The sequence below is a fragment of the Podarcis vaucheri genome, assembly GCF_965113315.1.
Source record: "Podarcis vaucheri genome assembly, chromosome: 2".
Taxonomy (NCBI): Eukaryota; Metazoa; Chordata; class Lepidosauria; order Squamata; family Lacertidae; genus Podarcis; species Podarcis vaucheri.
This window is the reverse complement of record NC_138760.1, coordinates 49,858,177-49,874,460: the sequence shown is the minus strand read 5'-3', so window position 1 is coordinate 49,874,460 and position 16,284 is coordinate 49,858,177. Positions and strand designations below refer to the sequence as shown.

Here is a 16,284-nt window from a genome sequence, read left to right as displayed (position 1 = left end):
TTTACCCTGTCAACTACTCATTTTGTGTCATTTCTTCTGGATTAGAACTGTGGGTGACCTAAGGCTATCAGGAAATCACAAACTGAACAGAAGGCCATTACACATGTCCACAAGGCCAGTCCAACTGGGTCCTGTGACATCATCTTCAAAAGCAAATAAAGCCAATTGTGGGTGGTGGGGATGGTCTCTGAATCAATCAAATGGGGCACAGAAGGAATCAAGACACACCATGAAGGACAAAGAATATTTTCAGTAAAATGGAAGGATCAAAACAATTTGTTTCAGTACGCCGAAGTGCTCATCCATCACTTAGGTGCCCATCCATGAGGTGGGGGAGAAAGTCAGAGGAGCTTCCTGGATATTTCCTTTGTGGTGTCAAATTGACATTTTGTAACTATTTCCCCAGACTGTATTGATCCAAGGAATTGAGTGACTCTCTCCTCAGAGCACCATAAATAAACTTATTATTGCTTTTCAAAAATGCCGTATTCAAACCAATACTATTGGTACTTCCATTCAGTTCCAGTATTTGAAATTCTCTTTTTTCCCTATCAGTACCATGGATAATGTTTCACACAGCCTGTTCCAGGCTAATGCATCAACATTTATTTCTATTCTTTTTCTTTCTTTTTCTTTTTCTTTAAAAAAACAAAACCCCTATTTGTACAAAATGAAATTTCCCAAGTGGACCCAAATACACTTCTTGGTTGTTTGAAACTGTATACCTAGTGTGCTCTCAAGTCAATGTTTTATGCATAGCCAGGAAAGTGCTGATAAAGCATTCCTTTGTATAAACAGGAAAACAGCTCAGGCAAGATGTATTTTCATGCCTCATTAAAAATGTATCTTAATACAAATGGCAGGCACATTTTAAGAAAACTGAGGGAACGTTTAGCTTTATTTTATGTTTTTCTACTATGAAAGAGAATTGAGGATGTAAATCTTCCATGTTTCCTTCAGGTCTGTGTGCTTCCTTTCCTCTTTCCGCATTCCTCTTCCCTATAAATAATAATAATAATAAAATTTTTTTATTTATATCCCACCCTTCCCGGTTCAGAAAACCGGGCTCAGGGTACCTAACAACAAATTTAAAACACTTAATTGTGATACAACAAAAAACAGCATAAAACACAGTATAAAAGCATGAATAACAATGAATTCAAAGTTCAAAAATCAATTTGGGGGGAAATCCGTCCAATAAACATTAGATGGTCAGCAGGGCTAGCTGGCTAAATTAGTCCTATTTGGGCCAGAGAGGAGGCCAGGGGAGAATTAGCTGTGGGGTCGCAGAGCGAGTAATCTTCATAAAAAAGGGGAGAGGGGAATAAAAGATCAGGCTAAGTTCAAATTGAAAGCCAGGCAGAATAGCTCTGTCTTACAGGCCCTGTGGAAGGAGGTTAAATCCTGCAGGGCCCTAGTCTCATAGGACAGAGCATTCCACCAGGTCGGAGCCATCACTGAGAAGGCCCTGGCCCTGGTGGAGGATAGTCTGACTTCCTTAGGGCCCGGGACCTCTAAACTATGGTTATTCACGGACCTTAAGGTCCTCTGTGGGGCATACCAAGAGAGGCAGTCCTGAAAATATGAGGACCCTAAGCCACAAAGGGCTTAGATGTCCTCTGACTTTCTCCTTACACTCACTGCTAGAAATATCTTTGAACACACAGAAGTGTGTTGACAAGGCCTCTTAGCAATCTTTCACGGGAAATTATCTGTGCCTCTGATTTTTAATAAATATTTGCCAAATACTTGCTGTGGGTCATTCCTAAGATAACAGTCCTATGCACAGTGTTATATAGGAAGCAGTGTTTCCAAAGTCATGCAGGGCGTAGTCCATTAAGGATTTAAAAATGCACGAAGAACATCTCGAATGAGATCCAAAATGCAGTAGATGTGACAAATGGGTGCTGTACTTGATGAAAAACTTGAACTCTGATTAGGTTTTCTGCCAGAACCTTAAATGTTCAGATTAGTGCAGTACATAAGCAAAGAAAGGGTCAAATGTTCAGCAAGTGGCTAAGCGGGTTATGACATGGATCTGATAAGTGACACGACTCCTAGGTTTCTGTGGTGTTTGTTTGCATTGGGCAAACTCCTCCAGATGGGTGGGGCTTGAGCTGTGTTTTGCACCAGTGTTGGTGTCTCTTTGTCCTAGGCGATGGAGAAGGTGGCAGCTCGGATCCAGCCAGAGTGTATCATGTCTCCTGTGTGGGCAGAGGCTCATCTATAGGAACTGATGGACGGACAGGTGTTGACAATGCAGGAGGCAGTGGTGAGGCTAGAGACATGATTGGTATGGGGTGACTTGGAGCTGGGATGGCAGGTGGGACTGGCAAGGGACAAAGGGATGGCAAGCCACTGGGTCCCAATGTTAGAATTCCTGCTCCATGATTGCAATCCTTGGATTGTTGTCTTTCACATGGCGTGGTATGTTTTGACTCCACAAACTGGGAAGTGACAGAAACAGGGTTTTTATTTGCATAATGCCTAATAAAGGTTTGATTTCAGACAGAAACAGGATGTTTGTGTTACTGTGTTCCGTGAAGTGGGACTATTGTCCTTTATTCTTTTTCTCTTTGCTGTCTGATGCTAGAGAGAGAGGGAGCCATGTTGCAGTACTCTGTGTGTATTTATATGTAAATAAAGTAGATTAGCCAAAATGCTGAGTTGCTGAGGTCTGTCACATGAACTGCACAGACTCTGCAGATCCCTAAGTATGCCTGTGTCTGTTGGCATCGGTCACTGCGATGTTCGGGCTGAAGAAAGCTTTTGAAGCTCCCGAACGATTGACCAGGAGGGAGAGAACATGCCAGTCGGGCATGTGTCTCTGCCAGGGTCCTACTCGAGTGTAGGACAAGCTCCTGACACCCTCCATGTGATCAGATTCCTCACCTGCTGTATCTCCCTCAGATAGCTCTAATGGTTCTCAGTTTCTCCTATCCCAATCCACTGAGTTCCCCCACCTCCTAGATCACCAGCCAGTAACCCACTGAGCTCCTCTCATCTTGATCTGACATCTCCTCAGGGCTCATGACAAATGCAGCAATCGTCCACCCCGAATGATGCTGTGCTGTATGGACACGGCTTCCCCACCTTCATTCTTTAGAACCTTTGATCACCACAAATTTTAAAAGGTGAGATTTATTGAAATTCAACCATCACCACCCCAAATGCCATCAAATAACCACCAAAACCACACTTTTGCAGGGGATGAATGTTCATGCAGATGTGGCCAGGGAATATATCTGGCACACTGTGAGCCCTAACAGCACCACCCATACACACAAGGGAAATATTAGAGGCTCGCAGGAACCCCAAGTACAGCGGGGGATGGGGGTACTAAGAGAAGCTCAAACACAGCTCTGGGAGGAGTGAGCATGTTCAGTGGACACAGAATGGCAACTGATTGCTGAGGGAGAATAGAGTAGACTGTCTAGAAGAGACTCTCTGGCTAGAACCCTGAACAGGAGCATTTCAAACAAAAAGTTTAATTACGGTAAGTTTAATTAATTAAGTTAATAAATGTGAATAATTTGACTTTAACAGAAAACATAAAACTTTGTTTCCAGGTTCTCATGAAAGGATATTCTGGAGGCTCGTTTGAGATTGAAAACCCTCGTATAAAATCACACTGTAAATTACTGACAAAACTAGCCAAGCTCTCCCCCCCTTGGCTTGAGTTTTAAACACAAAAGTCTATTTCCCCTTGTTATTTGGGAGTGTTCTATTGAGAAACGATTATCTACACAGCTCAGCAAGCTAACTCTGATAACACTTGGTACAAGAGACTTCATTGTGTTGGTGTTTGAATAGAATCATCCCAGAGAGAGGAAAATATAGCCAATAGGGGTAAAATAATAATAATGTATAGATGGGATGTATAGAATAGTGTGTGTGTGTGTGTGTGTGTGTGTGTGTGTGTGGATAACACAAGGCAAAAAGGGACAAGAGATTGTTGCTTGAAGAGATGAAATGATTCTGTATCTCTGTGCATTTTGAAAACCACGAAAACAACTGTGTTGAAATGCAGCACAGTCCTGAATTTTAACCTGACATCTTTGTAACTTGTAAAACAAAAAAAGATACTTTCCCTCTCAAAATTAAGCATCACCTGTGTGTGTCCCATATGAAAAACTGTATAGGCATGAATATAAAGAACAACGTCTAGAGGCAATGTGGTGTCATAGTTAAGGTGCCAGACTTAAGACCTGGAAAAACCAGGGTTCAATAGGCCATGAAGCTCACTATATGACCTTTCCTCAATGTCACGCTATTCATTCTTCAAGATGCTTTTATGTCTGTATTCAAAATATGGGAGGAAAGCTATAGATAGTGAAATTTCTCAGGTACTTGAATGATCCATAACATCAGGATATGTTTTCAAATGCCTGACGGGATGTCGAAACGCCTCTCTGATCATAAATTCACCACAGAATATCACTGCAATTTAGACTTGCAGAAGAATTTGTACAAATTCTGCCACTGATATATTGCTCCATTCAAAATGCACATGGCACCTAATTCTTACATAAATCTTTGAAACCTTGCAATTTCATCTTCTGCTGAGATGGGCCATGAAGCTTCATTGGTGCTACTCACTGGTGATTAGTGCTGTCTTTACAGCCATTCTCGTATAACAGGGGTGGCTAACCCTGACCCAAGGGGTCAATTCAGATCCCCAAGCATAGCTGTAAATTTTCCCCTTTTCTTACGAGGAATCCTATTCGGAATAAGGGGATTTCCCTTTAAAAAGGGAAAAGTTGACAGCTATGTCCGCAAGCAAATTTGGCTGCCCCCCAGACCCCACTGGTTTTTATAGCAAAAGGGGGGGCATTAAATTATACATAGTGCTTACCTAGCCTTCACATGGAGGAAGAGTGTGCAACGTCCCAGATGTGTGCAACGTCCCAGATGGCCCAGCCAGAACCCTGATTTGGATGCAAATTATCCCTTCCTTAGTTATCAACAGTGTTATTTTTCTGGGAAAAGAGGTGCCAGAACTCTTCTTTGTTCTCTTGGAATGGCAATGGAGCCCACCTGAGAGGTGCCAGAACTGAGTTCTGGTGGGTTCCAGCTGAAAAAAAGCCCTGGTTATCATACTGTTCAAGGAGTCTGGAGGGGTGATGCATGCATGTGGGTGTTTGCAAGAGTGTGGGTGATCACACTGGCTTGTGACCCCTAGAAAGTGATTGAAACCCTTGGGCCACCTCCGCAGTACATCACACTGGGAAGCAACACAATTCTGGCAGAAATTCCTGATCTATTATAAATCTCCCACCATTCAGCTTCATCGAATGACCCTGGGTTCTAGTATTATGACAGCAGGTGAAAAACTTCACTGTATACACTTTCTGAGCACTGTGCATAATGATGCACCACTGATACGGCCGAAGGTTGCCATTTTTTGTTTTTAAAAATGCTATGGAAAGCCACGGAAGAAGACTCTCCTTGCCTTGTGATCAATGTCCACAAACAAAGTTGGTAGTAGGATCAGGGAACGTTTACTTCATAAAATGGGGGTGTCGACTTTCAAAGCAAAGACGAATCCGGCTGTTTTACGGGACATTTGTCTTGTGCTTGCTAGGTTAGCTTACGATGCAGATAAGCCAACCAAACAAATTACCCCCAGTTTAAGTCCTGTCTGACAAAAGGGAAAGAGATGAGGAGATGATTAAAAGGAATGGTCCACAAGATTAAAACAATTTCATTTCTTCTGCTTCTCAGCGTAGCACCAGTGCCAGCTTTGCTCCATACATCACATAGCAGGAGGTAGACAGCAGCTTCGGGGGGGGGGGAGTGCCTTCTTGGATGAAACAACCTCATTATTTTATGGCAGAGCTTGATCTTCCTCAGCGCTCCCTATTCATTAGCTCAAGAGCATGAAAAAATAGTCCATGGCAGGTTTTATAAAAAAGAAAGAAAGATTCAAACTTTGGTGGGTAGGTAAAGGAACACCTTTTTTAAAAACCTTAATTTCCATTTCACTTTCTTCCCAATTAGTTAGCAGTTATGTGAGTTTTAATTTTATTGCCACTAAACAAACGTTAAACAAATACACAACACCTCAATTACCATGGAAATGAATAACGGAGATATATTGGGTGAGCATCGTTCTCTGCTAATAGCAAATGGAGCCGTAGGGTTTTACCAAGATATTCCTCCTGATCTGTAATCTTCAGATGGACAGGGATTTTATTTCAACATTTGTTTATCAGAGGTAACCCAGGCTGATGATGATGGTGATGATTTGGTCAGAAGAGAGACAGAGTAGTGGTGCTTAAATCACATGCATAATTTGTGGTAATTATTCTTAAGGAACATATGACACTGCCTTATATTTTAATTTGACTGCTGGGGAGGACCACCACTCAGTTGCAGCACAAAGACTTTGCATGGGCAAGGTGTCAGGAACAGCTAATGGGCTTTGAAAGGAGCTTTAAAAGAGGATGGGGAAAATTATGGAGAATAAGACTATCAGTGCCTACTGGCCACAATGGCCATGTTCTACCTCCACCTCCAATGTGTTAGGCACAGAGCCAAACAGCAGCATTTCCTAATGTTCTGCATTTGCTCTCAAAGCCACTCCCCTTAAGATAACAATAATAAAAATAAATTTAAAGGGACAATGGTGATCTTCCACCACCATATTTGTTATGGCCAATATTGATGCCCCCAAATAAACACACAGGGTGGGGGAAAATTGCTTTAAGGATTAGGACTACATTGTCCTTTCCTTCAACTTTGGCACTTTGGTCATGAAGTCCTTTCAAGAAAAAGTCTAACTGACTGTGCAGTCTAAGGCAGGCTCTTATCTTCAAATGCGGCTTCAACCCTCTGACACCCAAAGAGAGATAATTCCTATCGGTACAGAAGCAGTTTCTAGAGAAAGAAAAAGGCAGACAAAAAATAACAAAGTGCAAGCTTATTTTGCCAAAATTGACTTTCTGCACTGATTGGCTAAGGTGCTATTGCTAGCAGAGTCCCATAAAGTTACCTAATGTCAGAGCTGCTACCAGGTCCCAGCTCACATAGGACCACGCCACACAGCGTCCACTTTAAAAGAGTCTTTATTGAGTTACAGGTTTCATTTCCGAACTGCAGCGTGCAGCTCTACACCTTCTGCCCTAGGTCGGCGAAGACCCATCTGAGTCCCCGCCTCTTGCACACCAGCTTAATACCCTAGCCTTGCTCCACCTCCTTCGCCTCTCCCTACGTCTCTGGGTCCTTCTGCCCCCCTGGGACTCCTCCCTTCTACTCTCCTCTGACGCTGACCCCCCTGATCCTTCCGCTTCCTTTCGGCGGGCTTTGGGACCTGGCTCACTCTCCGGGCTGCTTACTGCTCCAGCTTCCGCTGCATTTGAACTTGGCGCGCGCGCCCAACTCTCTACTTTCCTCTTGACCGTTGCCTCGCTCTCTGAGGAGGGCGTGACCACCCCTGACTCGTGCCCTCCCTCCTGCTGACGGCCTCCGGAACCCGATGCCTGGCTGCCTTCCTCCCTGCTGCTCTCAGTCTTGAGCGTGGGTCCCGACTTCCAGCTGCTGCTCTCTGAATCTCCTCTGTTCCCTTCCTCCTGGGGTGTCCCCCCGGATCCCCCCCTTGCTCTGCTCACTGGGGCTCCCTTTTGGGAGTCCTCTGACTCACTGCTTAGGCTTGGAGATCTCGGGTCGTCATCATCACTCATTCTCCCTTCGGCTTCCTCCCCCTCGCTCTCTGTTTCCACCCTTCTCTGCGTCTCTGCTTCTGAACCCCTGACACCTAAGTTCCAAAAACACTTTGTCTCAGGTTATTTCAAAATGGAGTCAGTCACGTACTGGCTTGGCTCTGAGGCTCAACCATGTGCCTTATTTTGCTTTTGGGAAAATGAAGAAAGAAAAGAAAGAGCAACATATGGGGTTAGTACCTTTGTTTTAGGATGTCTCATATCCACTGGTAACAGAAACAGACTTTCATACTGACCACATCCCTGGTCAGTCACAACAGGCAAAAGGCAGGCATGGGGAAACTAATCAGTGAAGACTGTGACAATAGGATGCAAATCAGTCTACTGTAAAGCAGGGGTGGCTAATCTGTCATCTCTCATATATTGTTGGACTACAACTACAATCAGCCCTGATTATTTCACAGGTTGGCTGATGGGAGTTGCAGTATGTGGAGAATCTGATTCCACCAAAATTTGTGGTCATCCCACCCCATTACTACCATGTTTTGGTGACCCCACCTGTCCTTCATTAACTATTTATTTTGCTATTATTTATGGAGGGGTGTCTTGTAAAGCAGTGTTTGCATCTTTCCTAAAGCTATAACCTTTCACTTATCCTTCAAATCCTTTTCCTGCTGCCCCTATGAATCTAAATGCCAGATCAATTTTATACCTCAATTTACCTACTTGGAGCTATGGATAATCATGGGGCAAAACAGCATAGACTCCACTTTGAAGTGAAAACAAAATTAATTATATTTTATTTTAAAATAACTGTTCTTATAAACAGATGGTTACGTTTGAGTGTTGACTTTCACTTAGTTACCACTGAACTTCACTTGGCGACTGTTGAGAATAGTTACAGTGGTACCTCAGGTTAAGAACTTAATTCGTTCCGGAGGTCTGTTCTTAACCTGAAACTGTTCTTAACCTGAAGCACCACTTTAGCTAATGGGCCTCCTGCTGCCGCCACACCACCGCTGCACGATTTCTGTTCTCATCCTGAAGCAAAGTTCTTAACCCGAGGTAATATTTCTGGGTTAGCAGAGTCTGTAACCTGAAGCGTATGTAACCTGAAGCATATGTAACCCGAGGTACTGCTGTACACTTTAAGGTTACTGTTTCCTTTAAGGAGATAGTTGTGAGAAATTCAGTTCCTTGTCTGTTTAAACCCTATAGCCAATTTCCCTCAACCACTTCTACCAGTGAACACTCATCAACTAGGTTCTGAGGACTCAGTATGCAGCCTTCACGGTTGAATCTCACATGCTTCTAGAAGGACTTCTGCTGTGGTCTTCACTCTAGTCCAGTAAGCTCTATTGGCTCAAGCAATCAGCAACCCCACTGTCTTTTGGCTGAATAGCTCTCTTGAAGGCTACCTCTTGGGACACACATGCTTCTGCACAGACCACACGGCTGGTGGAAGTGTGGGGAGTGGGATTAAAGCGGGTTTCCTGAAGGGGGCTGTGGGGGACAGAGAGATCTCCATGTTTGTATGAAAAGGAAGGGGTGGGGCTATCAGAGTGATAACAGAGGGAGCTGGCAGGAGGGGTGATGTGAGCTAGGATTATGCTGGCTTTCTTGATGCAGCGGGAAGAGAAGAAGAGGGGGGTGGGAATGGGGCTGAAGATAAAAACAGAAATAGAAAGGGAACTGCAAAATGAGAAGGAGTGGGTGCCTCAGAATTGGGGGAAGGTGAAAAGGGAGCTGAGGTGTTGCAATGTGTGAGATGAGAAATATCCAGGAACTTACGATATCTGTGTGCATGGGAAGATGGCATAAAAAGATGGGGGAGGAACATGCATAGAAATTGGGGTGAAACTGAATATGAGGGTGTAAGGAGGCTGCAGAATAGAAGCGAGAATGAGTTTCAGACATGGGGTTGGAAAGGCGAAAAGGAGGCTTAGTAGTGGGAAGGGAAAGGCTTATGATGTTACTATAGGGCAGGCACCCCGAAACTCAGCCCTCCAGATGTTTTGGGACTACAACTCCCATCATCCCTAGCTAACAGGACCAGTGGTCAGGGATGATGGGAATTGTAGTCCCAAAACATCTGGACGACCGAGTTTGGGGATGCCTGCTATAGGAGGACTGGGGAGCAGGTGGAGTTGGAGAACAGCATAAGCAAGGGTGCAGCCCCTAGTATCCAATATGATTTGCAGTTTGGCTTGTTTCTTTCCATGAAACATATATTGGACAGGAAGCATCTTTTGACAAACCTCAAGAAGAAAATGGGTAATTGGGAAAATAGGGAGTTGATTTTGAAAAGTCTCATATAACCTTGTTAATTTTTTACTTTCCTTTGGAGAAAAGTAGTCCAATTAAATCAGGACTCCCTGCTGTAATATATGAGAGTTAGTTAAATTTTTAAAATAAAAGGAAAACCTACATTATCTAGAAGTCTGACATTTAATTCCGGTTAAACAAAGTAACTTGCTGAATGGTAGCCACATAACGGCCTAATAGCATTTGTGGGGAATGGCTTGACTGGCACCAGCTCTTTCCAAATACGCTACAGAGAAAATGTGCCTACAAGAAAAACATGTGGATGCCTGTGGAGGTGACAAATAGTTTTGCAAGGGACATTAATCAAACGAAATTTAAAAGACATTTGCTTCTGGCCTTAAACTCTTTGGTCTGGAACGAATTGCATTGGAAATCACTCAGAATGAAGCCTTGAACTGATAGGGAGTGTGTGTGAATACACATCCCTTTCACTGCAGGAATTGGATTCACCATTTATAATTCCAAGCATCTGGATTAATGTGATTTCAATTGGCCTTTCCTGTGGAAATTTACCAACTATTGCAAAGTTGCTTCACAAGAATGAGAGATGACAAATAGGTTTTTCTAAACACTCCTAGTTATTGAGAACCTCAAATGGGAGCTTTTGTTGCTATGGGGTAAATTTAGTGCATCAATATTCCATACATAACAACAGCCACATCGATCCAAGCCCAGAGTCAGTGAAACATAGTCTCAAAAATCTACAATAATAAATATTTTTTTCAAAAATAAATTATCAATCAAATCCTGGACTTTGAAATTTTGTTTTCTAATGTTATTAACTTAGCAGTGTCTCTGAGAACAATTAGCTGACTTAATTAATAATTAAGGAACAAGTGGCAGATTTAGTAAACTTTTAAAAAGACAATTTTCACAACATCTTGAAATGGAAACATCCTTCTGCCCAAAAGCCTGCGGTCTTAACTAGAAATGGAAGGATCTAACTAGGTCTGTTCTCTGTTTCTCATTTCCCTCCCAAACTTAAATTATGTTGTTCACATTTCTGCAGCAATTTGCAAAACAAACAAACAAAGAACCGTCAGGAAAATTCTTCAGCATTTTATTGTGAACTTCTCTTATTAAATGCATTTTTATACAGTTTTGCCAAATTGTACACATTTTTGCAAGCAGTTTCTCCTAATAGAATGCATTTTTGTTTGTTATTTTCACTGATATATACATTTAGGGGACACGGGTGGCGCTGTGGGTTAAACCACAGAGCCTAGGACTTGCTGATCAGAAGATCAAGCGGTTCGAATCCCCGTGACGGGGTGAGCTCCCGTTGCCCGGTCCCTGCTCCTGCCAACCTAGCAGTTCAAAAGCACAAGTAGATAAATAGGTACCACTCCGGCAGGAAGGTAAACGGCATTTCCGTGAGCTGCTCTGATTCGCCAGAAGCGGCTTAGTCATGCTGGCCACATGACCTGGAAGCTGTACGCCGGCTCCCTCGGCCAATAAAGCGAGATGAGCGCCACAGCCCCAGAGTTGGCCACGACTGGACCTAATGGTCAGGGGTCCCTTTACCTTTACTTTTTATATTTTAATGCACACGTTCCCTCTAATATAAACATTTTTGTTCAGTATAAACATTTGTTGTTCATTTGGAGAACTGTGTCGCAAAATTCAGATTATGAGTTTTGATGGACAGCTGTGTTTCAGTTTGCATATTGTTTGGGAAAATGCAAATTTGATAATTATATTGTCCCTGCATGTTTAAGGGAACTTAGGGACCCCCCAACAGCAGGCAGGGCAGGATGGTGATCCCTACGTGGGGGTGCCTGGTTCATGCCCCCTTAAAATTGTGTACCTGGGACTACAGTCCCCCTGCCCCCCCAATCAATGCACCTGTCTTCTGTGTTGCCCTGTTGTTCCTCCAGGTCTCCAGATTTTATGAGGACCCTGGGAGCCTAGAGTACCAAAGCAGAATCTGCAAAAAAAATATGCCTCCTTTTCCCCTTATGCCAGCTAGTTATGGATTAGATTTTAATAAAATTCAAAGGGGAAGACTTTAACTAGTTAGTTTGTATTAAGATGTATGATTTTAAACCAGGTCATTTTAAAGGGATGGGTAATATAACTGATTTGCCCCCCAAAAGAAGTCCAATAAAATATTTAAAATCCATTTATACCTGTTGTTGTTTTAAAAATCATTGCTTTCTATCCATCCTGTCTGCTGAAGTGTCACTGTGTCTAAAAGAGGAAAGAAAAGCATCTATCTTCTTTTAAAATATTTATCTCATAAATGTATTTTTCTTTTTATGCTTCCCATGTCTTCCTGACCTTACCATATTTTGTTATATATATTTAATTGACTTGTCTGTAGACCTGAGTGCAAAGGTATTTAATCATGAATATGAAAGATTACCCACTTGAAAACTACATGAGAATGCAATTAAAACCAACTTCACTTTTTAGTTTCCACGTCTTGTCAAAATGAACTGGCTTCATATTCTATCCGTTCTCAAAAGAGAGGCAACATTTCCATTGACTCAGATGGGTCTGGCTGCGTCTAGGGCACAATTCTCCCAGTAATCACCTGATACATTCTGGATTGCAGCCATAAACCTAAACATGGACTAGAGTTATGATAGCAAAATAGCATTTATATATACCTTATATCATATTTAGTTTTCAGAGGGTATGTAAAAAGCTGCTAAAGTCTTTTTAAGCTTGAAGACATTTTTTGTGTAGACTACATTTAGTTGATGATGAAATGGATACAGTTTACCACATTTATTATGTGCTGCCTTCTTGTTTAGAGAATTAGTGCTGAAAGGCTTAGAGTTGAATGGCAGTTTCATATTTTCATCAGTCTTCAACAGATCTTTTCACACAACCCAGAGTTTTGTGTACCAGAGCCTTCATAGACAGGTGAATGTAAATACTTTTATAACAGGCCTGCACAAATTGCAACACTCCACCAGCTACACATCCTGGTTATGCTTGACAATCTCACTTCCCATCTTTACAGTTTTAGGCAAGTGGCAAAAACAGGATTCTTCTCCAGCTCTGGTGGCTTGGGATACAGGACTGACTGGCTATGTTCATCATGGTGAGGCACAAGTTCCATAGGCCTGGTTTAATCATTCACATATTCAGAAGCTAAGTGCAAAAGAATGGGAGTGAATAAGATTTTTACAATTGTGTTCTAGGCCCACAAAGTACATGGCAGGGTTGGGGTATTATAGCAGAGAGATGCCCCCAAGAAAAGCAAATGCTCATTAGCTTTTCATAGTTTTTGAAACTGCTACCAAAAATGAATACATATTATTAATGCAAATAGAAAGAAAATTATGTTTCTAAAAAATCCATTCCAGAGGTAAAGCTGGTGGTCGGGGCACTGAAAATCAAGCTGTCTCAGGTACCTTTAAAAACTTAACCGTAGTATCAGAAAGACCACTTTTCCATGGGTTCATAGCAGAAGAGTAATTTTTACAAGGTACCTCACTTATGAGATATGAAAGGAAAAGACTCTCCTCCCTGGAAGAGAGGGGAGTGGTTGTGGGCGGGAGCCCGAGCACCGCCCCTAGCAGGGGGCATTAGCCCCCTGCCTCCTCCTCTCACCTGGCTGGCGCCCACGCCCCCTCGGCAGGCATCCAACCAGGTGCCTTCGAGGGGGCGTGTTCAGCAGCCTTTTACGGCGGCGCCAGCCTCTCCTCAGCCTCATTCTTCTCCATCCTCTCATCGCGAGTCGCCCACCCTCCACTCCCTTTTAGCTCAGGGTCTTTGTTCTTTGGCCTTGCTATGGACCTTAGGTTGGTCGCCCTGGTTGTCTAGGGGGCCTGGTAGGAATTTTTCCATTTGGCATTAGCCTTTTTGGTTTTTTCGCCTACCTCTTAGCAATCGTCACAACTTTTTGTGGTATTGGTGGGTAGGTTAGGCATTGGAATAATGTGTTGTGGTGTGTCGAAAGGCTGGGTGTGGCCATCGCCTATGCCTTCAATTTTTGGGTATTCCGTTAAAGGAATCTGGCAGTCGTGTACTCTGTTCGATGCCTGCTTGGCGGGAGAGACCATGGCACGACCCCCGGTGACATCAGGGGAGAGCCTATAGTTGGATTAGCATCAACAGGCTCCACCTACTGGTGAACAAACCCCCTTGTTTTAGACATCCAATGCCTAAGCCAATACCTTTTCACTGCTGTAATCAATAAAGTTGTGGCCTTTTCTTGCCCATTAACCTTATATCACGTGTCCTTGTGTATTTATTTCACATCGCGGGGGTCGGGTCCTCAAACCACAACCCAGTGTTAATTTTCCTGTCAAAATAATCAATGACTTTGAAAGAGCAGCCAAGCAGTCAATAGAGAGGTCAGAATATTTTACTTGTGTCTTCAGTGTTCAGTTTTCAACTAGGCAATCAAATGTGAAGGCCACAGAAAAATAGTAAGAATAGTTGGCCTGGTAAAATAATAACAGAAGAGCAAGATGCTTAGTCATATCTGCTATTGCAATGCTTTTTAGATGACCCAATTACAGATTTGGTCTTTGATACTGGCACCTGTTTCTGAAGAATTAAAGTTTAAAGTGTGGTGCTCCACTCAGGAATTACACAAGCTTTCCCACCTGAAATTATTCGTCAATCTAAATCACACTTCATCCTTAAAAAAAAAAAAGACACTGGAATATCAGTGACCGCAAAATCTCATGCAGTGGCTTTTACAGAGGAAAGCCAAATGAAACAACATATAAACATACTGGAAATATGTCTCGTTGATCCAGTCAAACAAATTGAGATGATGGCCTATATATTAGAGCAAGCTACCTGCAAAACCTTAAACATGATCCAAGCTAATGCAAATCTTTAAACCCAGAGAAGAATTAGTTATAAAAGATTAATTGGAATGCAGCAGAGACCAATTGTATTGCACCAAATGACTCTTTAATCCTTGGCATATGGAAATACATTAGTCACAGAGAAGGTTTTAAATGTTTTTAAAAATACGAGGCAAATAATATATAAGAGCTGTAAGTTTCGACTGGAAAAGAATGATCACACTCAAGAACTTGTGTCTACATGGTAACAGTAGGCACTTATACTCTTGGCTTACTTTACTCTTTGTTTCCTGACTTCAGATCTACTCCAGGTAGACATGGCCTGATAGCAGTCTGCCAGAAAGAGTCCTCCATCATTTTGATTTTAAAAAAGGAATTGGGGGGGTATTTTTTTCAGCCCGAGGGCCACATTCCCTTCTGTGCAAGCTTTCAGGGGCCACATGCGAGTGGTGGACAGGACCAGAGGCCAAGTGGGTGGAGTGATTAATGTAAATTTTACCTTTTCATAGCAGGTTAGTTTGTATACACATACACATACACACACACCTCTCTATCCTCCATCCAGGCAATCAAAAGTTCAAGGACACATTCCAGCCAGGCAAACACTCTCATGGAAGGTGTGGAACAGGGCTGGCAAGGCAGAAGACCTAGAGCCAGAAGTGTATCCTGAGGAGCAGACAGAGAGGGCTGGGTAGCTGCTTTGGGCTGCTGTTGTTTTAAAAGTCCTAACACTGTATGAATGACCCTTTACCTTGAAACCAATGCAGTTAGGCCTAGCTGAGATTTCAGCCTGAATCTTAATCAGACAACTTTCGATACTATTTAGCTACATTTCAGAGGAAAGAAATAGAGCAGAGCGAATATTATTTTAAAAATGAAAGAAGAGTGTAATGAATATTTTCCAGCATTTAAACACTTATGCTGCAGTCTTATGCACACCCTTAGCATTTAACTCACTGGGATTTATTTGTTATAGTACTGTTTTTTTTAAAAAAAAAAAAAACCAGCTGCCATGTCTTGTTATAGGACAAGAACAGCTGTCATGGCAGTACATGGCTGCATGGCTGACCTGGCTTCCAAACGCTGCACACTAACTGATACAACAATGGAGCCAGTTCAACACTCTTAATGCTGTGCCAGCACTGTGCTGAGCTCCCTGTTGCCTCCTCCCTATCAGTAACTGGTAGCGACATGTTGGGAAGCTAGGTTTGCAACAAAGTCCCACCCACAGCACCACCACACCAGCTGCCAAGGATATGGTGGCTGTTCACTGAGGTACTTCTATCAAGCAAAGTGATATGATGTTACCCTAATGAAATATTTGGGTAATTATGGGAGAGACCCATTGCAGAAGAACTTTGTATTTCAGAGAAATAGCTTAAGTGGTCTGTACCATTATTCCTCCTTGCTTATTGGCTATACCCTTTAGGACTGTTGAGGGTTTTTTGTTTGCTTTATTGTCTTGATTTACTGTTCGTGTTTCAGGGATAAGTGTTGAGAGGATGTTCACCTACCTGACAGGT

At 42.7% G+C, this 16,284-nt stretch overlaps 1 long non-coding RNA gene across 1 annotated transcript in view; it reads right to left on the bottom strand.

The window, feature by feature from the left end:
* Positions 1–16,284, bottom strand: part of LOC309527813 — a 71,955-nt gene that overhangs the window by 31,988 nt on the left and 23,683 nt on the right. The window lies entirely within an intron of this gene.